The sequence below is a fragment of the Atractosteus spatula genome, unplaced genomic scaffold (genome assembly GCF_055471065.1).
Source record: "Atractosteus spatula isolate fAtrSpa1 unplaced genomic scaffold, fAtrSpa1.hap1 Scaffold_5, whole genome shotgun sequence".
Classification (NCBI taxonomy): domain Eukaryota; kingdom Metazoa; phylum Chordata; class Actinopteri; order Semionotiformes; family Lepisosteidae; genus Atractosteus; species Atractosteus spatula.
Window position 1 is genome coordinate 430,001 of NW_028296879.1, and position 26,657 is coordinate 456,657.

The 26,657-nt window shown below is 58.6% G+C and overlaps 18 non-coding genes and 1 pseudogene across 18 annotated transcripts; all 19 read right to left on the reverse strand.

Moving 5' to 3' along the window:
• Positions 1–6,028: 6,028 nt before the first annotated feature.
• Positions 6,029–6,219, reverse strand: LOC148806585 (U2 spliceosomal RNA). Its single transcript, XR_016089387.1, has one exon. It is a non-coding gene; the product is annotated as a U2 spliceosomal RNA (small nuclear RNA).
• A 787-nt stretch (positions 6,220–7,006) lies between these two features.
• LOC148806586 (U2 spliceosomal RNA) lies at positions 7,007–7,209 on the reverse strand (annotated as a pseudogene).
• A 3,314-nt stretch (positions 7,210–10,523) lies between these two features.
• Positions 10,524–10,714, reverse strand: LOC148806587 (U2 spliceosomal RNA). The gene has a single exon (XR_016089388.1). It is a non-coding gene; the product is annotated as a U2 spliceosomal RNA (small nuclear RNA).
• A 791-nt stretch (positions 10,715–11,505) lies between these two features.
• Positions 11,506–11,696, reverse strand: LOC148806588 (U2 spliceosomal RNA). The gene has a single exon (XR_016089389.1). It is a non-coding gene; the product is annotated as a U2 spliceosomal RNA (small nuclear RNA).
• A 791-nt stretch (positions 11,697–12,487) lies between these two features.
• On the reverse strand, positions 12,488–12,678 carry LOC148806589 (U2 spliceosomal RNA). Its single transcript, XR_016089390.1, has one exon. It is a non-coding gene; the product is annotated as a U2 spliceosomal RNA (small nuclear RNA).
• Positions 12,679–13,471: 793 nt separating this feature from the next.
• Positions 13,472–13,662, reverse strand: LOC148806590 (U2 spliceosomal RNA). Its single transcript, XR_016089391.1, has one exon. It is a non-coding gene; the product is annotated as a U2 spliceosomal RNA (small nuclear RNA).
• Positions 13,663–14,452: 790 nt separating this feature from the next.
• LOC148806591 (U2 spliceosomal RNA) lies at positions 14,453–14,643 on the reverse strand. The gene has a single exon (XR_016089393.1). It is a non-coding gene; the product is annotated as a U2 spliceosomal RNA (small nuclear RNA).
• Positions 14,644–15,430: 787 nt separating this feature from the next.
• On the reverse strand, positions 15,431–15,621 carry LOC148806592 (U2 spliceosomal RNA). The gene has a single exon (XR_016089394.1). It is a non-coding gene; the product is annotated as a U2 spliceosomal RNA (small nuclear RNA).
• A 777-nt stretch (positions 15,622–16,398) lies between these two features.
• On the reverse strand, positions 16,399–16,589 carry LOC148806593 (U2 spliceosomal RNA). The gene has a single exon (XR_016089395.1). It is a non-coding gene; the product is annotated as a U2 spliceosomal RNA (small nuclear RNA).
• A 780-nt stretch (positions 16,590–17,369) lies between these two features.
• Positions 17,370–17,560, reverse strand: LOC148806594 (U2 spliceosomal RNA). Its single transcript, XR_016089396.1, has one exon. It is a non-coding gene; the product is annotated as a U2 spliceosomal RNA (small nuclear RNA).
• Positions 17,561–18,351: 791 nt separating this feature from the next.
• On the reverse strand, positions 18,352–18,542 carry LOC148806595 (U2 spliceosomal RNA). The gene has a single exon (XR_016089397.1). It is a non-coding gene; the product is annotated as a U2 spliceosomal RNA (small nuclear RNA).
• A 789-nt stretch (positions 18,543–19,331) lies between these two features.
• Positions 19,332–19,522, reverse strand: LOC148806596 (U2 spliceosomal RNA). Its single transcript, XR_016089398.1, has one exon. It is a non-coding gene; the product is annotated as a U2 spliceosomal RNA (small nuclear RNA).
• Positions 19,523–20,309: 787 nt separating this feature from the next.
• LOC148806597 (U2 spliceosomal RNA) lies at positions 20,310–20,500 on the reverse strand. The gene has a single exon (XR_016089399.1). It is a non-coding gene; the product is annotated as a U2 spliceosomal RNA (small nuclear RNA).
• A 778-nt stretch (positions 20,501–21,278) lies between these two features.
• Positions 21,279–21,469, reverse strand: LOC148806598 (U2 spliceosomal RNA). The gene has a single exon (XR_016089400.1). It is a non-coding gene; the product is annotated as a U2 spliceosomal RNA (small nuclear RNA).
• A 786-nt stretch (positions 21,470–22,255) lies between these two features.
• LOC148806599 (U2 spliceosomal RNA) lies at positions 22,256–22,446 on the reverse strand. Its single transcript, XR_016089401.1, has one exon. It is a non-coding gene; the product is annotated as a U2 spliceosomal RNA (small nuclear RNA).
• Positions 22,447–23,223: 777 nt separating this feature from the next.
• Positions 23,224–23,414, reverse strand: LOC148806600 (U2 spliceosomal RNA). The gene has a single exon (XR_016089402.1). It is a non-coding gene; the product is annotated as a U2 spliceosomal RNA (small nuclear RNA).
• Positions 23,415–24,199: 785 nt separating this feature from the next.
• Positions 24,200–24,390, reverse strand: LOC148806601 (U2 spliceosomal RNA). The gene has a single exon (XR_016089404.1). It is a non-coding gene; the product is annotated as a U2 spliceosomal RNA (small nuclear RNA).
• A 785-nt stretch (positions 24,391–25,175) lies between these two features.
• On the reverse strand, positions 25,176–25,366 carry LOC148806602 (U2 spliceosomal RNA). The gene has a single exon (XR_016089405.1). It is a non-coding gene; the product is annotated as a U2 spliceosomal RNA (small nuclear RNA).
• Positions 25,367–26,151: 785 nt separating this feature from the next.
• On the reverse strand, positions 26,152–26,342 carry LOC148806603 (U2 spliceosomal RNA). Its single transcript, XR_016089406.1, has one exon. It is a non-coding gene; the product is annotated as a U2 spliceosomal RNA (small nuclear RNA).
• Between the last annotated feature and the right edge of the window lie 315 nt (positions 26,343–26,657).

Consider the following 26,657-nt stretch of genomic DNA (forward strand, 5'->3'; position numbering starts at 1 on the left):
ATACTAAAAGATTCGTCCAACAGCCTGAAGAAGCGATTACATTTCTTCCAAACTTTTTGTGCAAAACCACACTCCATTAAAGCATGTTTAATTGTCTCAGGGCTCTTACATCCCTCTCTTGGACATGTTGCAGACCTTGTCAATTTGTGCTTATAGAGCACTTCTCTAACCGGCAATCTTCCCCACACAATTCTCCAATTAAGATCAATAAACTTATGGTCCAAACCCCGTGGCTGGATTCGGGACCACACAGCTTCTTTTCCTCTCCGCTCTGCCGGAACCTTGGTTGTCTCTATTATTTGCTGGTATAGACATCTGTGTTTCAGTAATATCGAGGCGTCCCCCTTGTCCCAATATTTCCTCATCCACCCTGTTGCATGTTTATAATACCAGGGGAGGTCTCCCCCGTGCGGCACAGCGTTCGACCATGTCACCACCATTCTCATATGCTGCGCCAGCCAAAATCTCACAAAATACTGATAAGCATGATTCACAGGTGAGTTCAAAGCAACACACAGGTTAGACACATAGATACAGTCCAACTTCATTGGAAAGTCAGGGACTTCTCTGCCACCCTGTTCTATTTGTCGAACCATATCCACTCTTTTAATGTATTCGTATTTCCCTCCCCATATAAAACGAAACACCTCACCAACTAAAAGGCGTCTGTACCTTGCCGGCAGTGGGTACACGTATACCAAATACACTAAAAGCGGTAAAATGTCGACTTTCAAGATTAAAACCTTCCCAACTAGGGTCAGCTTTAACTTGCTCCATAATCCCAGCTTCCTTCTGACTTCCTTGATTCTAGAGGCCCAGTTGCATTGCCCCGATCCCCTCCGTAAAAAGTCAAGACCCAAGATCTTGATGGGTCCTGTACATAATCTAAAACCACTGGCCCACTGCTGTGATATCTCGCTAGAACCAAAAGCCTTCACCGTACTTTTCTCTGCATTTAGACAGGCGCCCGATGCTCTCGCAAAGACTTTAAAAACATCCAAAGCGAAGGTCAAACTAGATGTTGTGCCTGCTAATAAAGTTACATCATCTGCATACATGGTTAATTTAACTCTTTCGCCTCCGCTCCCAGGCAAGATCAAGCCATCTATTTTGTCCTCTCTTCTAATTGCACATGCGAAAGGCTCTATGTAGATCGCAAATAACAAAGGCGAGAGAGGGCAACCTTGCCTCACTCCGGCTTTCTGGTTGATAAAATCTCCTATCCAACCATTCACTGCCGCTCTGCTCCCCACGTCGTTGTATAGGGTTCTGATCCAGCTGATCACCGTTGGTCCAAAACCTAAGTTCTCCAAAACCAGCCATAAGAATTTGTGCGAGACCCTGTCAAAAGCCTTCTCCAGATCTAAGTTGGCTAATAATAGAGGAACCTTCCTCTGTTCAGCCCATGATACAGCATCCCTTAATAACTGCAGGGTCCATTTTCCCGACCTCCCTTTCACTCCACTAGTCTGGTCCTTGCCTATTATGCTCGGCATCACCTGAGCTACACGATAGACAAGCGCTTTTGCCATTATCTTATAATCAGCGCATAAAAGCGTTAGGGGCCTCCAGTTTTTCAAGGACGTACGGTCTCCTTTCTTAAAAATCAGGGTTAAAATGCCTTCCCTCATGGACTTACCCATACGTTCCTTGCTAAAAATCTCTTTTATTAGTTCCAAAAGAAAAGGGCCTAAAATTCTCCAGAAAGTGCCATAGAACTCTACTGGAATTCCATCGACCCCCGGCACCTTCCCCCTTTTCAGAGACTTCATCGCCTCTTCCAGCTCAAGCAGTTCAAAAGGTTTTTCCAAATCAGCTTTCTGTTCTTCTGACAGGGTTGTCTGCAAGTTCTGAAGTATCGCTCCCGCTGCTTCCCTTTCACTTACCTTTTCTGAAAAAAGGTTCCCATAAAAACTAGATACTTCTCGCAGCATTCCCTCTTGATCTGTAATCTGTCCACCACCAGAGTCAGAGACAGCTTGTAATACTCTCTTCTCCTGCCTCTTTCGAATCTTGTTAAAGAAAAAGGTAGAACATGTCTCATATTTTTCTAGAAACTCCACCCTCGCTCTGAACAGAAAATCTCTTGCCCTCTTCTCATAATACTCCTTTATCTGTTTGACAAGAGTTGTAACTTTTTTCTCACTAGAGGGCGCTGTACCATTTCCACTGTTATAGGCTTTCTCCAAATCTCTCTCGAGATTCTCTAATTCCTCCTTCTCCTCCTTCCTCCTCTCCCTACAGTATTTCCTGGAGATCTTTCCTATCACCATCTTGGCTTCTTCCCAGATCTCTACTAGAGATCTGTCGTCCGGTCTTTTATTCAGAAACCTTGTTAAAAACCTTTCCATCTTCTTTATGTACTTCGTTTCTTCCAGAACCGAACAATTTAATCTCCAGACCCCTCTTCCAAAATTAATTCCAAAATCCACTATCCCAACATTCACAACACAATGGTCAGAGAACCAAACTGGAGTGACTTTAACGGTTCCCACCTTGATTGTGCTAGATACGAAAACATAGTCTAGTTTTCTGCACACACCCCTCGTGTTGCTCCAGGTACATCCCACTTGGGGTGGGATACTCATTTTATGACTGTCCTTCAAACTGTACATTCTCAAAATATTCTTTACCTTTCGGGCATCCCCATCCTTCTCATTATCAATATCAATATTAAAATCCCCGCCAATCACTACAGCCTTGTTTGTCACACATAAAGGACCCAAATTAGTCAAGAAATCCCTCCTTTCCCTAATTGCAGCTGGAGCATACACACACACAAACCTACCGTCTATCCCGTTGACCCTCGCATCCACACACAACAACCTTCCCGGCTCACTCACCCTCACCTCTCCGCATTCCGTTTGAGGGTTCCCGAACAGGATCCCTACCCCGGTAGAGTTTACCTTTCCAATGCTCCACCTTGAGGGGCCACGGTCCCACAAGGCGGACAGCGTCTCCTTATCTCTTTCATCCTTGATATGTACCTCCTGTAAAAAACACACAGTCGGTTTCAAATCTCTGATATATTCAAAAACAGCCACTCTCTTAGCCCTATCACGCAGCCCTCGCACATTAATTGTCAAGATGCTGCTCATTGAAAAAAAGGGTTAAGTCCAGGCTTTTTGGGCTCTCCCCTCACCCTCTTTGATATATGCCTGTAATTCTGATCCGCATCTAATCACGTCCTCCTTCTTTTTACCTTCAAGGCTCATCCCCAGCACTTCCCTTCCACTATGATCAAAAGTGATCTTAACACTGCTGAACTGCCTGAGGATGTCCTTAATTTTCTCAAACCCTTTCGGGTATCTCACCCCCTCCCTGTACCATGTAGTTTGCTTAAGGAAAGCACTGGTGGTCTCGATATCAAGCCTCCAGAGGCTTCCTGTCTGCCACACCTTCCGGCGTAACTCCTCATACCTCCGCTGGCGGTCTTTCCTAGCTAAATCCCCAGCCTTTTGGGCCTCCCTATCCTTAATTAGGTCCACCAGAACCTGCTGCGCAGCCATAGCGGACTTCTGTTCCCTACTTGTGATCCTAATTAGGTTTTTGCCCTCTACTTCAAAGACCACGCCCTCTTGTACTAATTTAACCAAATTTGGGACAGATGTAAAATCAATCTGCCCCTCCTCATTTATTTTCTGCTCAGACAGAAAGTCCTCTGTCGCAGCCACTATCAGTCCAACTAAGCCACAGGGTCGTTTACTGTGGCCCAAAAAACTTTCTGTCTGTTTTTCAGGTTCCATACTTGTCTGAGGAGCCGTGTCAGCAACCACCTCAGGGGTTGAGACCTCCTCGCTACTTCCTCCCATTTCTAATTTCCTTTTTGCAGTTCCACCAGTTCGTTCCACCTCTTCTCTGACCCCTATGGTTTGCTCAATGTTGCTCATTATGTCCTGCATGGCCTCAAGGTTTTTGGCCGTCCGAGCAGCAATGTCCTCTACTGTTGCTGAACCATCTTCCGCGTCTACCTCTGGATCCGGGGTGGGACTTCTGCTCTCTAGCTCCCGATCTTCCACCGATTTCTGCCTCCCCCCGTCTGCTGCTTCTCTCCCTGTATCCTCCTCTGTTTCTTCTGACACTCCAGTCGCCTCCTCTCCCTTCTCTGTACCTGAAACAGAAAGGGACAAAGAAGGCCCAGCAACCCCAGACACGCCCCCTGCTGCCTCCCTGCTTACCGAGATATGGCTCAGAGGGCAGTCCTTATACAAATGGCCATTCTCCCCGCACAGGTTGCATGTCTTTGTCGCCTTGCAGTCTGCTCCCAGATGTCCCGTTTTCCCGCAGCGTTTGCACATCAGCTCCCTGCAATTAGCTGCGAAATGTCCCTCACCTCCACACCTCCTGCATGTCAGTGGTTGTCCCGGGTAACTGAGGTATCCACGATTCGCTCCAATAAAAACATCGCAGGGGGATGCAAAAAACCGTCTTCTTGAGTGCTGGCAGTCCTCAAACGGGCAAAAAACCTAATCTTCCCTGTCCAATACCTATTTCTGTCCATTATTTTGGTTCCTTTGGCTGTTAAGTCCACAAAACGCTTCAGAAATACCTCAATGTCTTCTTCGGGCACATAGGGATTAAACATCTGGACAATCAGAGGTCTGTTTTCTCTTATAAACAAAGGTTCCACAATATAATCACATAATGGCTTCTCCTCTTTTTTAGTTTTGGCTGTCTCCCAGACTTTTTGGCAAACCGCTCTGCTGGTCAAGAACAGGTCATAGGTCTTTTTCCCCAAAAAATCTTGAAAACAATACACATCAGTGGGACTCAGACCAAAGACACCACGAATGATATCATCCCCAAAAATTTCTCTGTCCCTCAAAACTCTTTCTCCAGCTTCTTCCTTCTGCACAAACCTAATTGTGTGTCTCAACTGACCTTCACGACTGCCAGCGCCCTCTAGTGGTCTTCCCGCCGAACTTCTAGATGAAGCCGCAGCTGCTGCATAACTTCTTCCTCCCTCCTTCGCAGGTCCTTTTCCAGTTCTTCCACGGTCTTCTCCGGCCAGGGTCCTCCCTGCCGTATCAAAAGCGCCTTCAGGAGCCGGCTCCATCCCTCCGTCCTCTCCGCTCCGCCGCTCCATCTGGTGGGTTGTAGAAATCGTCCGCCGCCGCTGCCGCCGCCGCCGATGCTCTCCTCTCTCCTCTCCGCCGCTGCTCTCTCGGTCTCCCAGCTAAGTCCTCAGACCGCGGTCATGCCACGTATCTTCAGATCTTAGCCAAAAGGCCGAGAAGCGATGCCCGACGCCGGCCTTGGGCGGGCGCGCGGGCGTCCGGCTGGCGCGCAGCGGCGCAGGCCGACGCCTCTGGAGCCCGGTCCGCACGCGGCTGCCGGCCGCCCGGACTCCGCTCTCCCCCTCTCTTGCCTGCCTGCTTGCTCGCCTGCCTGCCCGCCAGTCCCGGGCGGGGGCCCTGCTCTTTGATCTCCTGTCAACGGCCCGACAACGACCGCAGCCGCGGGGGGCGCCAGCCGGCCGGCCTCCTTAGCTTAGGCCCCTCCCACCAGCAGCAGCCGTGCCGAGTGAGCTGCAAGCGAAAGCGGACCGTCGGCACCTGCGGGCAGAGGCAAGGGGCAGCGCTCTCTCGGGAGGGACGGGGACACACACACACCTGCCTGCCTGCCGAAAAAAAGAAAGAAAAGGTGTATATACTAAGTTTTTTGGAGGGAAAACGGCCGGCTGTCGAAAGGGGCCCGCCTGCAAGGACGGGGACACACACACACACACACACACACACACACACACACACACACACACACACACACAAGCCACGCCTGCCTCCCTGGAAAAAGGAGGAAAAAACTAAGTTTTTTGGAGGGAAAACGCACGGGAGCCGAAAAGGGGGCCGGCCTGCTTGCCGAGAGAGTCGAGGCGCGGGAAAGTGCACGGAGGGAGCACGGGAACGGGGAGGGGGAGAGAGAGAGACACAGAGACACACAGATGGACGAGAGACGAGACCGGAGAGGAAGGAGCTCCGGTCCACCTCGCTTGCTTGCTAGCTACGTCTGTCTTTTCACCGCTGAGAGAAGGTAGTGCACCGTTCCCGGAGGCGCTGCAATACCGGGCCGATGCGTGGAGAGGACGGAGCAAGCTCCTGATCCAGCTCCCTGTTCCAAAAATCCGTTTAATATGTGGTCCCCCGATGGGGGACGTATCAGATATTAAACTGATAAGAACAGATACTACACTTGATCTTAGCCAAAAGGCCGAGAAGCGATGCCCGACGCCGGCCTTGGGCGGGCGCGCGGGCGTCCGGCTGGCGCGCAGCGGCGCAGGCCGACGCCTCTGGAGCCCGGTCCGCACGCGGCTGCCGGCCGCCCGGACTCCGCTCTCCCCCTCTCTTGCCTGCCTGCTTGCTCGCCTGCCTGCCCGCCAGTCCCGGGCGGGGGCCCTGCTCTTTGATCTCCTGTCAACGGCCCGACAACGACCGCAGCCGCGGGGGGCGCCAGCCGGCCGGCCTCCTTAGCTTAGGCCCCTCCCACCAGCAGCAGCCGTGCCGAGTGAGCTGCAAGCGAAAGCGGACCGTCGGCACCTGCGGGCAGAGGCAAGGGGCAGCGCTCTCTCGGGAGGGACGGGGACACACACACACCTGCCTGCCTGCCGAAAAAAAGAAAGAAAAGGTGTATATACTAAGTTTTTTGGAGGGAAAACGGCCGGCTGTCGAAAGGGGCCCGCCTGCAAGGACGGGGACACACACACACACACACACACACACACACACACACACACACACACACACACACAAGCCACGCCTGCCTCCCTGGAAAAAGGAGGAAAAAACTAAGTTTTTTGGAGGGAAAACGCACGGGAGCCGAAAAGGGGGCCGGCCTGCTTGCCGAGAGAGTCGAGGCGCGGGAAAGTGCACGGAGGGAGCACGGGAACGGGGAGGGGGAGAGAGAGAGACACAGAGACACACAGATGGACGAGAGACGAGACCGGAGAGGAAGGAGCTCCGGTCCACCTCGCTTGCTTGCTAGCTACGTCTGTCTTTTCACCGCTGAGAGAAGGTAGTGCACCGTTCCCGGAGGCGCTGCAATACCGGGCCGATGCGTGGAGAGGACGGAGCAAGCTCCTGATCCAGCTCCCTGTTCCAAAAATCCGTTTAATATGTGGTCCCCCGATGGGGGACGTATCAGATATTAAACTGATAAGAACAGATTTTTTTTTTTTTTTTTTTTTTTTTTTTATTACAAAGTACAAAAATCCATAAATCCAAACTCGGTATAACAAAAGCCCCAAATCAAACCTAATTCACAAATACACCAAACTTAAATCAACCAGTCATTAGCATAACCCCACCCTATATGCAAATCAATCACTCCCCTAATTCTAAACTATTCCCATACTCAAAACACATAAACCCCCAAAACCCATCGTTCACATCTTCAAACTTTTACATAATGCATCATACAACGTCTTGCTAATCTGTGTACGTTCCTCCCTCGTTTCCCCATCTATTCGAAACCCACCCGGAGTATCCCCTTCCTTCACAAGTTCTATACTACACCCTGGGAACTTCCGTTCCACTTCTTGCACTGTGGCCAAGCATGTCTTCGGTTTCACCTTTATCCGTTTCTGCCACTCCTGGCTTACTTCAACCGTCGTCCACTCCTCACAAATCTTGTTCTCCTTCCACGGTTGATGCCCCTCTGTGCACCCACTTTTACTTACACGCCCGCCCTTGCTCCCTCCTTTCCCAGTGCCCTCCACTATAACAGGCCTCTTCTTCCCACTTTTCCTCCCCCCCGCAGCCCCTGCAGGCCCTAAGGGTGGAAAATTCTCCTCAGTTAACTCAACTTCTGGCACCTTCACTGCAGATACAAAATCCCACGGTATACCCGGCAACGGTACTTCGATGTGCCCTGCCTTCTCCCATTCTATTCTACACTGTTTCGCATATGCTGCATGCTCCCTCTCAACATCACTATCTGTAAGATCCCAGGCATACGTTCTATCATCTTGGGCGTTACTACTTCCTCCTGTCACACATACATTTGTAACTGCCCCTCCCACCTCCTCAACTCTAGTCTCTACCACACGCCTCTCTGCTCGTTTATTGCCCGTACCAACCTCCCTCACCTCACTGCCACTAGATACCGCCCCGTCCTCGTTTATACCCATTTGTTTTCCCACCTTCTCTCTCGGACACCCCGCACTTTCTCCAACAGTCATACTTTCCACAACTTCCACCTTTGACATCTCTGCTTGTACTTCATCCGTCAACACCTCCACATGTTCACCAGTAACCCTCTCCATACTCCCACCCATCCCCTCCTTACCTACCTCCCTAACTACACTAACCTCCTGACTCCTAACACTCTCATCCCCCACGCCTTCCTTATCTTTCTTCATCCCCTCCTTTTCCTTCCCCCTCATGCCCCCCGCACACTCTCCTATAGCCATCCTAACTACATCCCCCACTTCCTGCCTCGTAACTTGTGTAACCTCCCTCACCTCCACCACTAACTCACAATTACCCCTCACCACACTCTCATCTACACCCTCCTTATCTGATGTCTTTATCACACTACCCCCTACTGGTCCATCTGCACCTAACCCTTCACGCAACTGGACCTCTTCCTCCTTACCCTCTACACCTACTCCTGCAGTTCCCATTTCATTTTTCCCCACCCTATCCACATCCTCCTCTTGCGCACTGTTTAACACCGCGTTCCCATCAGTGACCCTCTCCTTTCCTTCTAACTTATCTTGTTCAGCCCTGACCTTCGTTCTTCCCACACAGTTCCTATATATGTGACCTGACTCCCCACAAGAAAAACATCGGACCTCTTTCCTACAATCCCTCAATACATGTCCCTGTTCCTTACACCGACTACAAAACACTGTTGTACATTTTGCAGCATAATGACCCAGAACCCCGCATTTCCTACATGCGAGGGGCTGCCCTGGGTAAACCAGGTATCCCCTCTCTGTCCCGATCTCAAAAAACGCGGGGGGGTGCAACACCCCTCCCTCTTCCGTACCCCCAAACCGTAACCTCATCCAGTAGATACGTTTGCCCGTCCAAACCCCCTCAGAGTCCAATTCCCTCTCCCCCTTCCCCTGCAACAACACAAATTCATTTAAAAACCCATCAATGTCCTCTTCTGAAACAAAGGGATCAAAAACAAAAACAGTCATTTTCCGTAAACTTCCGGCAAACATAGGATTCACACGGAAAAGGCTCAACGGGGCCTTTCCCTTTCTCTCCAAAATCTTCCTCCATAACTCAAAACAGAGCTCGCTCGAAACCAAAGTTAATTCAAAAACCCCGCGATCACAATAGTCCTGCAAACATAGAATGTCCGACAGTTTCACCTCCAAAACTTCTTTCAATACAAAAGTCTTGAACTTATCTCTAGTCCAAGTCCCGGATTCTTCTCGGTCTCGCAAAGTGAAACGGATGGAGTCCTTCCGTCGCTCCTTCCTCGACCAAGGATGTCCCGCCTCCATCTCCAGCCGCAGATCCAAAGCACACTTCCAGGTCGCCAGAACACTCCACCACCGTCTCCCGTTCTCGTCCACTGGCCAGCAATTCCACTCGTCACCACCGACGTCTCGATCCTCCAAGCTCCAACCCAACGCTCAGCTCCTCCGGTCAATCCTTCTCCCGCTGCATCACTCCTTCCAGCCTTCCTTGTCCTCCCGCCGCCTTCCCGACCCTCTGACTAAGACCTCGGAATTGCGGGCTTGCCGGCTTAAACCTTGATCTTAGCCAAAAGGCCGAGAAGCGATGCCCGACGCCGGCCTTGGGCGGGCGCGCGGGCGTCCGGCTGGCGCGCAGCGGCGCAGGCCGACGCCTCTGGAGCCCGGTCCGCACGCGGCTGCCGGCCGCCCGGACTCCGCTCTCCCCCTCTCTTGCCTGCCTGCTTGCTCGCCTGCCTGCCCGCCAGTCCCGGGCGGGGGCCCTGCTCTTTGATCTCCTGTCAACGGCCCGACAACGACCGCAGCCGCGGGGGGCGCCAGCCGGCCGGCCTCCTTAGCTTAGGCCCCTCCCACCAGCAGCAGCCGTGCCGAGTGAGCTGCAAGCGAAAGCGGACCGTCGGCACCTGCGGGCAGAGGCAAGGGGCAGCGCTCTCTCGGGAGGGACGGGGACACACACACACCTGCCTGCCTGCCGAAAAAAAGAAAGAAAAGGTGTATATACTAAGTTTTTTGGAGGGAAAACGGCCGGCTGTCGAAAGGGGCCCGCCTGCAAGGACGGGGACACACACACACACACACACACACACACACACACACACACACACACACACACACAAGCCACGCCTGCCTCCCTGGAAAAAGGAGGAAAAAACTAAGTTTTTTGGAGGGAAAACGCACGGGAGCCGAAAAGGGGGCCGGCCTGCTTGCCGAGAGAGTCGAGGCGCGGGAAAGTGCACGGAGGGAGCACGGGAACGGGGAGGGGGAGAGAGAGAGACACAGAGACACACAGATGGACGAGAGACGAGACCGGAGAGGAAGGAGCTCCGGTCCACCTCGCTTGCTTGCTAGCTACGTCTGTCTTTTCACCGCTGAGAGAAGGTAGTGCACCGTTCCCGGAGGCGCTGCAATACCGGGCCGATGCGTGGAGAGGACGGAGCAAGCTCCTGATCCAGCTCCCTGTTCCAAAAATCCGTTTAATATGTGGTCCCCCGATGGGGGACGTATCAGATATTAAACTGATAAGAACAGATACTACACTTGATCTTAGCCAAAAGGCCGAGAAGCGATGCCCGACGCCGGCCTTGGGCGGGCGCGCGGGCGTCCGGCTGGCGCGCAGCGGCGCAGGCCGACGCCTCTGGAGCCCGGTCCGCACGCGGCTGCCGGCCGCCCGGACTCCGCTCTCCCCCTCTCTTGCCTGCCTGCTTGCTCGCCTGCCTGCCCGCCAGTCCCGGGCGGGGGCCCTGCTCTTTGATCTCCTGTCAACGGCCCGACAACGACCGCAGCCGCGGGGGGCGCCAGCCGGCCGGCCTCCTTAGCTTAGGCCCCTCCCACCAGCAGCAGCCGTGCCGAGTGAGCTGCAAGCGAAAGCGGACCGTCGGCACCTGCGGGCAGAGGCAAGGGGCAGCGCTCTCTCGGGAGGGACGGGGACACACACACACCTGCCTGCCTGCCGAAAAAAAGAAAGAAAAGGTGTATATACTAAGTTTTTTGGAGGGAAAACGGCCGGCTGTCGAAAGGGGCCCGCCTGCAAGGACGGGGACACACACACACACACACACACACACACACACACACACACACACACACACACACACACAAGCCACGCCTGCCTCCCTGGAAAAAGGAGGAAAAAACTAAGTTTTTTGGAGGGAAAACGCACGGGAGCCGAAAAGGGGGCCGGCCTGCTTGCCGAGAGAGTCGAGGCGCGGGAAAGTGCACGGAGGGAGCACGGGAACGGGGAGGGGGAGAGAGAGAGACACAGAGACACACAGATGGACGAGAGACGAGACCGGAGAGGAAGGAGCTCCGGTCCACCTCGCTTGCTTGCTAGCTACGTCTGTCTTTTCACCGCTGAGAGAAGGTAGTGCACCGTTCCCGGAGGCGCTGCAATACCGGGCCGATGCGTGGAGAGGACGGAGCAAGCTCCTGATCCAGCTCCCTGTTCCAAAAATCCGTTTAATATGTGGTCCCCCGATGGGGGACGTATCAGATATTAAACTGATAAGAACAGATACTACACTTGATCTTAGCCAAAAGGCCGAGAAGCGATGCCCGACGCCGGCCTTGGGCGGGCGCGCGGGCGTCCGGCTGGCGCGCAGCGGCGCAGGCCGACGCCTCTGGAGCCCGGTCCGCACGCGGCTGCCGGCCGCCCGGACTCCGCTCTCCCCCTCTCTTGCCTGCCTGCTTGCTCGCCTGCCTGCCCGCCAGTCCCGGGCGGGGGCCCTGCTCTTTGATCTCCTGTCAACGGCCCGACAACGACCGCAGCCGCGGGGGGCGCCAGCCGGCCGGCCTCCTTAGCTTAGGCCCCTCCCACCAGCAGCAGCCGTGCCGAGTGAGCTGCAAGCGAAAGCGGACCGTCGGCACCTGCGGGCAGAGGCAAGGGGCAGCGCTCTCTCGGGAGGGACGGGGACACACACACACCTGCCTGCCTGCCGAAAAAAAGAAAGAAAAGGTGTATATACTAAGTTTTTTGGAGGGAAAACGGCCGGCTGTCGAAAGGGGCCCGCCTGCAAGGACGGGGACACACACACACACACACACACACACACACACACACACACACACACACACACACACACAAGCCACGCCTGCCTCCCTGGAAAAAGGAGGAAAAAACTAAGTTTTTTGGAGGGAAAACGCACGGGAGCCGAAAAGGGGGCCGGCCTGCTTGCCGAGAGAGTCGAGGCGCGGGAAAGTGCACGGAGGGAGCACGGGAACGGGGAGGGGGAGAGAGAGAGACACAGAGACACACAGATGGACGAGAGACGAGACCGGAGAGGAAGGAGCTCCGGTCCACCTCGCTTGCTTGCTAGCTACGTCTGTCTTTTCACCGCTGAGAGAAGGTAGTGCACCGTTCCCGGAGGCGCTGCAATACCGGGCCGATGCGTGGAGAGGACGGAGCAAGCTCCTGATCCAGCTCCCTGTTCCAAAAATCCGTTTAATATGTGGTCCCCCGATGGGGGACGTATCAGATATTAAACTGATAAGAACAGATACTACACTTGATCTTAGCCAAAAGGCCGAGAAGCGATGCCCGACGCCGGCCTTGGGCGGGCGCGCGGGCGTCCGGCTGGCGCGCAGCGGCGCAGGCCGACGCCTCTGGAGCCCGGTCCGCACGCGGCTGCCGGCCGCCCGGACTCCGCTCTCCCCCTCTCTTGCCTGCCTGCTTGCTCGCCTGCCTGCCCGCCAGTCCCGGGCGGGGGCCCTGCTCTTTGATCTCCTGTCAACGGCCCGACAACGACCGCAGCCGCGGGGGGCGCCAGCCGGCCGGCCTCCTTAGCTTAGGCCCCTCCCACCAGCAGCAGCCGTGCCGAGTGAGCTGCAAGCGAAAGCGGACCGTCGGCACCTGCGGGCAGAGGCAAGGGGCAGCGCTCTCTCGGGAGGGACGGGGACACACACACACCTGCCTGCCTGCCGAAAAAAAGAAAGAAAAGGTGTATATACTAAGTTTTTTGGAGGGAAAACGGCCGGCTGTCGAAAGGGGCCCGCCTGCAAGGACGGGGACACACACACACACACACACACACACACACACACACACACACACACACACACACACACACAAGCCACGCCTGCCTCCCTGGAAAAAGGAGGAAAAAACTAAGTTTTTTGGAGGGAAAACGCACGGGAGCCGAAAAGGGGGCCGGCCTGCTTGCCGAGAGAGTCGAGGCGCGGGAAAGTGCACGGAGGGAGCACGGGAACGGGGAGGGGGAGAGAGAGAGACACAGAGACACACAGATGGACGAGAGACGAGACCGGAGAGGAAGGAGCTCCGGTCCACCTCGCTTGCTTGCTAGCTACGTCTGTCTTTTCACCGCTGAGAGAAGGTAGTGCACCGTTCCCGGAGGCGCTGCAATACCGGGCCGATGCGTGGAGAGGACGGAGCAAGCTCCTGATCCAGCTCCCTGTTCCAAAAATCCGTTTAATATGTGGTCCCCCGATGGGGGACGTATCAGATATTAAACTGATAAGAACAGATACTACACTTGATCTTAGCCAAAAGGCCGAGAAGCGATGCCCGACGCCGGCCTTGGGCGGGCGCGCGGGCGTCCGGCTGGCGCGCAGCGGCGCAGGCCGACGCCTCTGGAGCCCGGTCCGCACGCGGCTGCCGGCCGCCCGGACTCCGCTCTCCCCCTCTCTTGCCTGCCTGCTTGCTCGCCTGCCTGCCCGCCAGTCCCGGGCGGGGGCCCTGCTCTTTGATCTCCTGTCAACGGCCCGACAACGACCGCAGCCGCGGGGGGCGCCAGCCGGCCGGCCTCCTTAGCTTAGGCCCCTCCCACCAGCAGCAGCCGTGCCGAGTGAGCTGCAAGCGAAAGCGGACCGTCGGCACCTGCGGGCAGAGGCAAGGGGCAGCGCTCTCTCGGGAGGGACGGGGACACACACACACCTGCCTGCCTGCCGAAAAAAAGAAAGAAAAGGTTATATACTAAGTTTTTTGGAGGGAAAACGGCCGGCTGTCGAAAGGGGCCCGCCTGCAAGGACGGGGACACACACACACACACACACACACACACACACACACACACACACACACACACACACACAAGCCACGCCTGCCTCCCTGGAAAAAGGAGGAAAAAACTAAGTTTTTTGGAGGGAAAACGCACGGGAGCCGAAAAGGGGGCCGGCCTGCTTGCCGAGAGAGTCGAGGCGCGGGAAAGTGCACGGAGGGAGCACGGGAACGGGGAGGGGGAGAGAGAGAGACACAGAGACACACAGATGGACGAGAGACGAGACCGGAGAGGAAGGAGCTCCGGTCCACCTCGCTTGCTTGCTAGCTACGTCTGTCTTTTCACCGCTGAGAGAAGGTAGTGCACCGTTCCCGGAGGCGCTGCAATACCGGGCCGATGCGTGGAGAGGACGGAGCAAGCTCCTGATCCAGCTCCCTGTTCCAAAAATCCGTTTAATATGTGGTCCCCCGATGGGGGACGTATCAGATATTAAACTGATAAGAACAGATACTACACTTGATCTTAGCCAAAAGGCCGAGAAGCGATGCCCGACGCCGGCCTTGGGCGGGCGCGCGGGCGTCCGGCTGGCGCGCAGCGGCGCAGGCCGACGCCTCTGGAGCCCGGTCCGCACGCGGCTGCCGGCCGCCCGGACTCCGCTCTCCCCCTCTCTTGCCTGCCTGCTTGCTCGCCTGCCTGCCCGCCAGTCCCGGGCGGGGGCCCTGCTCTTTGATCTCCTGTCAACGGCCCGACAACGACCGCAGCCGCGGGGGGCGCCAGCCGGCCGGCCTCCTTAGCTTAGGCCCCTCCCACCAGCAGCAGCCGTGCCGAGTGAGCTGCAAGCGAAAGCGGACCGTCGGCACCTGCGGGCAGAGGCAAGGGGCAGCGCTCTCTCGGGAGGGACGGGGACACACACACACCTGCCTGCCTGCCGAAAAAAAGAAAGAAAAGGTGTATATACTAAGTTTTTTGGAGGGAAAACGGCCGGCTGTCGAAAGGGGCCCGCCTGCAAGGACGGGGACACACACACACACACACACACACACACACACACACACACACACACACACACACAAGCCACGCCTGCCTCCCTGGAAAAAGGAGGAAAAAACTAAGTTTTTTGGAGGGAAAACGCACGGGAGCCGAAAAGGGGGCCGGCCTGCTTGCCGAGAGAGTCGAGGCGCGGGAAAGTGCACGGAGGGAGCACGGGAACGGGGAGGGGGAGAGAGAGAGACACAGAGACACACAGATGGACGAGAGACGAGACCGGAGAGGAAGGAGCTCCGGTCCACCTCGCTTGCTTGCTAGCTACGTCTGTCTTTTCACCGCTGAGAGAAGGTAGTGCACCGTTCCCGGAGGCGCTGCAATACCGGGCCGATGCGTGGAGAGGACGGAGCAAGCTCCTGATCCAGCTCCCTGTTCCAAAAATCCGTTTAATATGTGGTCCCCCGATGGGGGACGTATCAGATATTAAACTGATAAGAACAGATACTACACTTGATCTTAGCCAAAAGGCCGAGAAGCGATGCCCGACGCCGGCCTTGGGCGGGCGCGCGGGCGTCCGGCTGGCGCGCAGCGGCGCAGGCCGACGCCTCTGGAGCCCGGTCCGCACGCGGCTGCCGGCCGCCCGGACTCCGCTCTCCCCCTCTCTTGCCTGCCTGCTTGCTCGCCTGCCTGCCCGCCAGTCCCGGGCGGGGGCCCTGCTCTTTGATCTCCTGTCAACGGCCCGACAACGACCGCAGCCGCGGGGGGCGCCAGCCGGCCGGCCTCCTTAGCTTAGGCCCCTCCCACCAGCAGCAGCCGTGCCGAGTGAGCTGCAAGCGAAAGCGGACCGTCGGCACCTGCGGGCAGAGGCAAGGGGCAGCGCTCTCTCGGGAGGGACGGGGACACACACACACCTGCCTGCCTGCCGAAAAAAAGAAAGAAAAGGTGTATATACTAAGTTTTTTGGAGGGAAAACGGCCGGCTGTCGAAAGGGGCCCGCCTGCAAGGACGGGGACACACACACACACACACACACACACACACACACACACACACACAAGCCACGCCTGCCTCCCTGGAAAAAGGAGGAAAAAACTAAGTTTTTTGGAGGGAAAACGCACGGGAGCCGAAAAGGGGGCCGGCCTGCTTGCCGAGAGAGTCGAGGCGCGGGAAAGTGCACGGAGGGAGCACGGGAACGGGGAGGGGGAGAGAGAGAGACACAGAGACACACAGATGGACGAGAGACGAGACCGGAGAGGAAGGAGCTCCGGTCCACCTCGCTTGCTTGCTAGCTACGTCTGTCTTTTCACCGCTGAGAGAAGGTAGTGCACCGTTCCCGGAGGCGCTGCAATACCGGGCCGATGCGTGGAGAGGACGGAGCAAGCTCCTGATCCAGCTCCCTGTTCCAAAAATCCGTTTAATATGTGGTCCCCCGATGGGGGACGTATCAGATATTAAACTGATAAGAACAGATACTACACTTGATCTTAGCCAAAAGGCCGAGAAGCGATGCCCGACGCCGGCCTTGGGCGGGCGCGCGGGCGTCCGGCTGGCGCGCAGCGGCGCAGGCCGACGCCTCTGGAGCCCGGTCCGCACGCGGCTGCCGGCCGCCCGGACTCCGCTCTCCCCCTCTCTTGCCTGCCTGCTTGCTCGCCTGCCTGCCCGCCAGTCCCGGGCGGGGGCCCTGCTCTTTGATCTCCTGTCAACGGCCCGACAACGACCGCAGCCGCGGGGGGCGCCAGCCGGCCGGCCTCCTTAGCTTAGGCCCCTCCCACCAGCAGCAGCCGTGCCGAGTGAGCTGCAAGCGAAAGCGGACCGTCGGCACCTGCGGGCAGAGGCAAGGGGCAGCGCTCTCTCGGGAGGGACGGGGACACACACACACCTGCCTGCCTGCCGAAAAAAAGAAAGAAAAGGTTGTATATACTAAGTTTTTTGGAGGGAAAACGGCCGGCTGTCGAAAGGGGCCCGCCTGCAAGGACGGGGACACACACACACACACACACACACACACACACACACACACACACACACGCCACGCCTGCCTCCCTGGAAAAAGGAGGAAAAAACTAAGTTTTTTGGAGGGAAAACGCACGGGAGCCGAAAAGGGGGCCGGCCTGCTTGCCGAGAGAGTCGAGGCGCGGGAAAGTGCACGGAGGGAGCACGGGAACGGGGAGGGGGAGAGAGAGAGACACAGAGACACACAGATGGACGAGAGACGAGACCGGAGAGGAAGGAGCTCCGGTCCACCTCGCTTGCTTGCTAGCTACGTCTGTCTTTTCACCGCTGAGAGAAGGTAGTGCACCGTTCCCGGAGGCGCTGCAATACCGGGCCGATGCGTGGAGAGGACGGAGCAAGCTCCTGATCCAGCTCCCTGTTCCAAAAATCCGTTTAATATGTGGTCCCCCGATGGGGGACGTATCAGATATTAAACTGATAAGAACAGATACTACACTTGATCTTAGCCAAAAGGCCGAGAAGCGATGCCCGACGCCGGCCTTGGGCGGGCGCGCGGGCGTCCGGCTGGCGCGCAGCGGCGCAGGCCGACGCCTCTGGAGCCCGGTCCGCACGCGGCTGCCGGCCGCCCGGACTCCGCTCTCCCCCTCTCTTGCCTGCCTGCTTGCTCGCCTGCCTGCCCGCCAGTCCCGGGCGGGGGCCCTGCTCTTTGATCTCCTGTCAACGGCCCGACAACGACCGCAGCCGCGGGGGGCGCCAGCCGGCCGGCCTCCTTAGCTTAGGCCCCTCCCACCAGCAGCAGCCGTGCCGAGTGAGCTGCAAGCGAAAGCGGACCGTCGGCACCTGCGGGCAGAGGCAAGGGGCAGCGCTCTCTCGGGAGGGACGGGGACACACACACACCTGCCTGCCTGCCGAAAAAAAGAAAGAAAAGGTGTATATACTAAGTTTTTTGGAGGGAAAACGGCCGGCTGTCGAAAGGGGCCCGCCTGCAAGGACGGGGACACACACACACACACACACACACACACACACACACACACACACACACACACACACACAAGCCACGCCTGCCTCCCTGGAAAAAGGAGGAAAAAACTAAGTTTTTTGGAGGGAAAACGCACGGGAGCCGAAAAGGGGGCCGGCCTGCTTGCCGAGAGAGTCGAGGCGCGGGAAAGTGCACGGAGGGAGCACGGGAACGGGGAGGGGGAGAGAGAGAGACACAGAGACACACAGATGGACGAGAGACGAGACCGGAGAGGAAGGAGCTCCGGTCCACCTCGCTTGCTTGCTAGCTACGTCTGTCTTTTCACCGCTGAGAGAAGGTAGTGCACCGTTCCCGGAGGCGCTGCAATACCGGGCCGATGCGTGGAGAGGACGGAGCAAGCTCCTGATCCAGCTCCCTGTTCCAAAAATCCGTTTAATATGTGGTCCCCCGATGGGGGACGTATCAGATATTAAACTGATAAGAACAGATACTACACTTGATCTTAGCCAAAAGGCCGAGAAGCGATGCCCGACGCCGGCCTTGGGCGGGCGCGCGGGCGTCCGGCTGGCGCGCAGCGGCGCAGGCCGACGCCTCTGGAGCCCGGTCCGCACGCGGCTGCCGGCCGCCCGGACTCCGCTCTCCCCCTCTCTTGCCTGCCTGCTTGCTCGCCTGCCTGCCCGCCAGTCCCGGGCGGGGGCCCTGCTCTTTGATCTCCTGTCAACGGCCCGACAACGACCGCAGCCGCGGGGGGCGCCAGCCGGCCGGCCTCCTTAGCTTAGGCCCCTCCCACCAGCAGCAGCCGTGCCGAGTGAGCTGCAAGCGAAAGCGGACCGTCGGCACCTGCGGGCAGAGGCAAGGGGCAGCGCTCTCTCGGGAGGGACGGGGACACACACACACCTGCCTGCCTGCCGAAAAAAAGAAAGAAAAGGTGTATATACTAAGTTTTTTGGAGGGAAAACGGCCGGCTGTCGAAAGGGGCCCGCCTGCAAGGACGGGGACACACACACACACACACACACACACACACACACACACACACACACACACACACACAAGCCACGCCTGCCTCCCTGGAAAAAGGAGGAAAAAACTAAGTTTTTTGGAGGGAAAACGCACGGGAGCCGAAAAGGGGGCCGGCCTGCTTGCCGAGAGAGTCGAGGCGCGGGAAAGTGCACGGAGGGAGCACGGGAACGGGGAGGGGGAGAGAGAGAGACACAGAGACACACAGATGGACGAGAGACGAGACCGGAGAGGAAGGAGCTCCGGTCCACCTCGCTTGCTTGCTAGCTACGTCTGTCTTTTCACCGCTGAGAGAAGGTAGTGCACCGTTCCCGGAGGCGCTGCAATACCGGGCCGATGCGTGGAGAGGACGGAGCAAGCTCCTGATCCAGCTCCCTGTTCCAAAAATCCGTTTAATATGTGGTCCCCCGATGGGGGACGTATCAGATATTAAACTGATAAGAACAGATACTACACTTGATCTTAGCCAAAAGGCCGAGAAGCGATGCCCGACGCCGGCCTTGGGCGGGCGCGCGGGCGTCCGGCTGGCGCGCAGCGGCGCAGGCCGACGCCTCTGGAGCCCGGTCCGCACGCGGCTGCCGGCCGCCCGGACTCCGCTCTCCCCCTCTCTTGCCTGCCTGCTTGCTCGCCTGCCTGCCCGCCAGTCCCGGGCGGGGGCCCTGCTCTTTGATCTCCTGTCAACGGCCCGACAACGACCGCAGCCGCGGGGGGCGCCAGCCGGCCGGCCTCCTTAGCTTAGGCCCCTCCCACCAGCAGCAGCCGTGCCGAGTGAGCTGCAAGCGAAAGCGGACCGTCGGCACCTGCGGGCAGAGGCAAGGGGCAGCGCTCTCTCGGGAGGGACGGGGACACACACACACCTGCCTGCCTGCCGAAAAAAAGAAAGAAAAGGTGTATATACTAAGTTTTTTGGAGGGAAAACGGCCGGCTGTCGAAAGGGGCCCGCCTGCAAGGACGGGGACACACACACACACACACACACACACACACACACACACACACACACACACACACAAGCCACGCCTGCCTCCCTGGAAAAAGGAGGAAAAAACTAAGTTTTTTGGAGGGAAAACGCACGGGAGCCGAAAAGGGGGCCGGCCTGCTTGCCGAGAGAGTCGAGGCGCGGGAAAGTGCACGGAGGGAGCACGGGAACGGGGAGGGGGAGAGAGAGAGACACAGAGACACACAGATGGACGAGAGACGAGACCGGAGAGGAAGGAGCTCCGGTCCACCTCGCTTGCTTGCTAGCTACGTCTGTCTTTTCACCGCTGAGAGAAGGTAGTGCACCGTTCCCGGAGGCGCTGCAATACCGGGCCGATGCGTGGAGAGGACGGAGCAAGCTCCTGATCCAGCTCCCTGTTCCAAAAATCCGTTTAATATGTGGTCCCCCGATGGGGGACGTATCAGATATTAAACTGATAAGAACAGATACTACACTTGATCTTAGCCAAAAGGCCGAGAAGCGATGCCCGACGCCGGCCTTGGGCGGGCGCGCGGGCGTCCGGCTGGCGCGCAGCGGCGCAGGCCGACGCCTCTGGAGCCCGGTCCGCACGCGGCTGCCGGCCGCCCGGACTCCGCTCTCCCCCTCTCTTGCCTGCCTGCTTGCTCGCCTGCCTGCCCGCCAGTCCCGGGCGGGGGCCCTGCTCTTTGATCTCCTGTCAACGGCCCGACAACGACCGCAGCCGCGGGGGGCGCCAGCCGGCCGGCCTCCTTAGCTTAGGCCCCTCCCACCAGCAGCAGCCGTGCCGAGTGAGCTGCAAGCGAAAGCGGACCGTCGGCACCTGCGGGCAGAGGCAAGGGGCAGCGCTCTCTCGGGAGGGACGGGGACACACACACACCTGCCTGCCTGCCGAAAAAAAGAAAGAAAAGGTGTATATACTAAGTTTTTTGGAGGGAAAACGGCCGGCTGTCGAAAGGGGCCCGCCTGCAAGGACGGGGACACACACACACACACACACACACACACACACACACACACACACACACACACACAAGCCACGCCTGCCTCCCTGGAAAAAGGAGGAAAAAACTAAGTTTTTTGGAGGGAAAACGCACGGGAGCCGAAAAGGGGGCCGGCCTGCTTGCCGAGAGAGTCGAGGCGCGGGAAAGTGCACGGAGGGAGCACGGGAACGGGGAGGGGGAGAGAGAGAGACACAGAGACACACAGATGGACGAGAGACGAGACCGGAGAGGAAGGAGCTCCGGTCCACCTCGCTTGCTCGTCTGTCTTTTCACCGCTGAGAGAAGGTAGTGCACCGTTCCCGGAGGCGCTGCAATACCGGGCCGATGCGTGGAGAGGACGGAGCAAGCTCCTGATCCAGCTCCCTGTTCCAAAAATCCGTTTAATATGTGGTCCCCCGATGGGGGACGTATCAGATATTAAACTGATAAGAACAGATACTACACTTGATCTTAGCCAAAAGGCCGAGAAGCGATGCCCGACGCCGGCCTTGGGCGGGCGCGCGGGCGTCCGGCTGGCGCGCAGCGGCGCAGGCCGACGCCTCTGGAGCCCGGTCCGCACGCGGCTGCCGGCCGCCCGGACTCCGCTCTCCCCCTCTCTTGCCTGCCTGCTTGCTCGCCTGCCTGCCCGCCAGTCCCGGGCGGGGGCCCTGCTCTTTGATCTCCTGTCAACGGCCCGACAACGACCGCAGCCGCGGGGGGCGCCAGCCGGCCGGCCTCCTTAGCTTAGGCCCCTCCCACCAGCAGCAGCCGTGCCGAGTGAGCTGCAAGCGAAAGCGGACCGTCGGCACCTGCGGGCAGAGGCAAGGGGCAGCGCTCTCTCGGGAGGGACGGGGACACACACACACCTGCCTGCCTGCCGAAAAAAAGAAAGAAAAGGTGTATATACTAAGTTTTTTGGAGGGAAAACGGCCGGCTGTCGAAAGGGGCCCGCCTGCAAGGACGGGGCACACACACACACACACACACACACACACACACACACACACACACACACACACAAGCCACGCCTGCCTCCCTGGAAAAAGGAGGAAAAAACTAAGTTTTTTGGAGGGAAAACGCACGGGAGCCGAAAAGGGGGCCGGCCTGCTTGCCGAGAGAGTCGAGGCGCGGGAAAGTGCACGGAGGGAGCACGGGAACGGGGAGGGGGAGAGAGAGAGACACAGAGACACACAGATGGACGAGAGACGAGACCGGAGAGGAAGGAGCTCCGGTCCACCTCGCTTGCTTGCTAGCTACGTCTGTCTTTTCACCGCTGAGAGAAGGTAGTGCACCGTTCCCGGAGGCGCTGCAATACCGGGCCGATGCGTGGAGAGGACGGAGCAAGCTCCTGATCCAGCTCCCTGTTCCAAAAATCCGTTTAATATGTGGTCCCCCGATGGGGGACGTATCAGATATTAAACTGATAAGAACAGATACTACACTTGATCTTAGCCAAAAGGCCGAGAAGCGATGCCCGACGCCGGCCTTGGGCGGGCGCGCGGGCGTCCGGCTGGCGCGCAGCGGCGCAGGCCGACGCCTCTGGAGCCCGGTCCGCACGCGGCTGCCGGCCGCCCGGACTCCGCTCTCCCCCTCTCTTGCCTGCCTGCTTGCTCGCCTGCCTGCCCGCCAGTCCCGGGCGGGGGCCCTGCTCTTTGATCTCCTGTCAACGGCCCGACAACGACCGCAGCCGCGGGGGGCGCCAGCCGGCCGGCCTCCTTAGCTTAGGCCCCTCCCACCAGCAGCAGCCGTGCCGAGTGAGCTGCAAGCGAAAGCGGCACCTGCGGGCAGAGGCAAGGGGCAGCGCTCTCTCGGGAGGGACGGGGACACACACACACCTGCCTGCCTGCCGAAAAAAAGAAAGAAAAGGTGTATATACTAAGTTTTTTGGAGGGAAAACGGCCGGCTGTCGAAAGGGGCCCGCCTGCAAGGACGGGGACACACACACACACACACACACACACACACACACACACACACACACACACACAAGCCACGCCTGCCTCCCTGGAAAAAGGAGGAAAAAACTAAGTTTTTTGGAGGGAAAACGCACGGGAGCCGAAAAGGGGGCCGGCCTGCTTGCCGAGAGAGTCGAGGCGCGGGAAAGTGCACGGAGGGAGCACGGGAACGGGGAGGGGGAGAGAGAGAGACACAGAGACACACAGATGGACGAGAGACGAGACCGGAGAGGAAGGAGCTCCGGTCCACCTCGCTTGCTTGCTAGCTACGTCTGTCTTTTCACCGCTGAGAGAAGGTAGTGCACCGTTCCCGGAGGCGCTGCAATACCGGGCCGATGCGTGGAGAGGACGGAGCAAGCTCCTGATCCAGCTCCCTGTTCCAAAAATCCGTTTAATATGTGGTCCCCCGATGGGGGACGTATCAGATATTAAACTGATAAGAACAGATACTACACTTGATCTTAGCCAAAAGGCCGAGAAGCGATGCCCGACGCCGGCCTTGGGCGGGCGCGCGGGCGTCCGGCTGGCGCGCAGCGGCGCAGGCCGACGCCTCTGGAGCCCGGTCCGCACGCGGCTGCCGGCCGCCCGGACTCCGCTCTCCCCCTCTCTTGCCTGCCTGCTTGCTCGCCTGCCTGCCCGCCAGTCCCGGGCGGGGGCCCTGCTCTTTGATCTCCTGTCAACGGCCCGACAACGACCGCAGCCGCGGGGGGCGCCAGCCGGCCGGCCTCCTTAGCTTAGGCCCCTCCCACCAGCAGCAGCCGTGCCGAGTGAGCTGCAAGCGAAAGCGGACCGTCGGCACCTGCGGGCAGAGGCAAGGGGCAGCGCTCTCTCGGGAGGGACGGGGACACACACACACCTGCCTGCCTGCCGAAAAAAAGAAAGAAAAGGTGTATATACTAAGTTTTTTGGAGGGAAAACGGCCGGCTGTCGAAAGGGGCCCGCCTGCAAGGACGGGGACACACACACACACACACACACACACACACACACACACACACACACACACACAAGCCACGCCTGCCTCCCTGGAAAAAGGAGGAAAAAACTAAGTTTTTTGGAGGGAAAACGCACGGGAGCCGAAAAGGGGGCCGGCCTGCTTGCCGAGAGAGTCGAGGCGCGGGAAAGTGCACGGAGGGAGCACGGGAACGGGGAGGGGGAGAGAGAGAGACACAGAGACACACAGATGGACGAGAGACGAGACCGGAGAGGAAGGAGCTCCGGTCCACCTCGCTTGCTTGCTAGCTACGTCTGTCTTTTCACCGCTGAGAGAAGGTAGTGCACCGTTCCCGGAGGCGCTGCAATACCGGGCCGATGCGTGGAGAGGACGGAGCAAGCTCCTGATCCAGCTCCCTGTTCCAAAAATCCGTTTAATATGTGGTCCCCCGATGGGGGACGTATCAGATATTAAACTGATAAGAACAGATACTACACTTGATCTTAGCCAAAAGGCCGAGAAGCGATGCCCGACGCCGGCCTTGGGCGGGCGCGCGGGCGTCCGGCTGGCGCGCAGCGGCGCAGGCCGACGCCTCTGGAGCCCGGTCCGCACGCGGCTGCCGGCCGCCCGGACTCCGCTCTCCCCCTCTCTTGCCTGCCTGCTTGCTCGCCTGCCTGCCCGCCAGTCCCGGGCGGGGGCCCTGCTCTTTGATCTCCTGTCAACGGCCCGACAACGACCGCAGCCGCGGGGGGCGCCAGCCGGCCGGCCTCCTTAGCTTAGGCCCCTCCCACCAGCAGCAGCCGTGCCGAGTGAGCTGCAAGCGAAAGCGGACCGTCGGCACCTGCGGGCAGAGGCAAGGGGCAGCGCTCTCTCGGGAGGGACGGGGACACACACACACCTGCCTGCCTGCCGAAAAAAAGAAAGAAAAGGTGTATATACTAAGTTTTTTGGAGGGAAAACGGCCGGCTGTCGAAAGGGGCCCGCCTGCAAGGACGGGGACACACACACACACACACACACACACACACACACACACACACACACACACACAAGCCACGCCTGCCTCCCTGGAAAAAGGAGGAAAAAACTAAGTTTTTTGGAGGGAAAACGCACGGGAGCCGAAAAGGGGGCCGGCCTGCTTGCCGAGAGAGTCGAGGCGCGGGAAAGTGCACGGAGGGAGCACGGGAACGGGGAGGGGGAGAGAGAGAGACACAGAGACACACAGATGGACGAGAGACGAGACCGGAGAGGAAGGAGCTCCGGTCCACCTCGCTTGCTTGCTAGCTACGTCTGTCTTTTCACCGCTGAGAGAAGGTAGTGCACCGTTCCCGGAGGCGCTGCAATACCGGGCCGATGCGTGGAGAGGACGGAGCAAGCTCCTGATCCAGCTCCCTGTTCCAAAAATCCGTTTAATATGTGGTCCCCCGATGGGGGACGTATCAGATATTAAACTGATAAGAACAGATACTACACTTGATCTTAGCCAAAAGGCCGAGAAGCGATGCCCGACGCCGGCCTTGGGCGGGCGCGCGGGCGTCCGGCTGGCGCGCAGCGGCGCAGGCCGACGCCTCTGGAGCCCGGTCCGCACGCGGCTGCCGGCCGCCCGGACTCCGCTCTCCCCCTCTCTTGCCTGCCTGCTTGCTCGCCTGCCTGCCCGCCAGTCCCGGGCGGGGGCCCTGCTCTTTGATCTCCTGTCAACGGCCCGACAACGACCGCAGCCGCGGGGGGCGCCAGCCGGCCGGCCTCCTTAGCTTAGGCCCCTCCCACCAGCAGCAGCCGTGCCGAGTGAGCTGCAAGCGAAAGCGGACCGTCGGCACCTGCGGGCAGAGGCAAGGGGCAGCGCTCTCTCGGGAGGGACGGGGACACACACACACCTGCCTGCCTGCCGAAAAAAAGAAAGAAAAGGTGTATATACTAAGTTTTTTGGAGGGAAAACGGCCGGCTGTCGAAAGGGGCCCGCCTGCAAGGACGGGGACACACACACACACACACACACACACACACACACACACACACACACACACACAAGCCACGCCTGCCTCCCTGGAAAAAGGAGGAAAAAACTAAGTTTTTTGGAGGGAAAACGCACGGGAGCCGAAAAGGGGGCCGGCCTGCTTGCCGAGAGAGTCGAGGCGCGGGAAAGTGCACGGAGGGAGCACGGGAACGGGGAGGGGGAGAGAGAGAGACACAGAGACACACAGATGGACGAGAGACGAGACCGGAGAGGAAGGAGCTCCGGTCCACCTCGCTTGCTTGCTAGCTACGTCTGTCTTTTCACCGCTGAGAGAAGGTAGTGCACCGTTCCCGGAGGCGCTGCAATACCGGGCCGATGCGTGGAGAGGACGGAGCAAGCTCCTGATCCAGCTCCCTGTTCCAAAAATCCGTTTAATATGTGGTCCCCCGATGGGGGACGTATCAGATATTAAACTGATAAGAACAGATACTACACTTGATCTTAGCCAAAAGGCCGAGAAGCGATGCCCGACGCCGGCCTTGGGCGGGCGCGCGGGCGTCCGGCTGGCGCGCAGCGGCGCAGGCCGACGCCTCTGGAGCCCGGTCCGCACGCGGCTGCCGGCCGCCCGGACTCCGCTCTCCCCCTCTCTTGCCTGCCTGCTTGCTCGCCTGCCTGCCCGCCAGTCCCGGGCGGGGGCCCTGCTCTTTGATCTCCTGTCAACGGCCCGACAACGACCGCAGCCGCGGGGGGCGCCAGCCGGCCGGCCTCCTTAGCTTAGGCCCCTCCCACCAGCAGCAGCCGTGCCGAGTGAGCTGCAAGCGAAAGCGGACCGTCGGCACC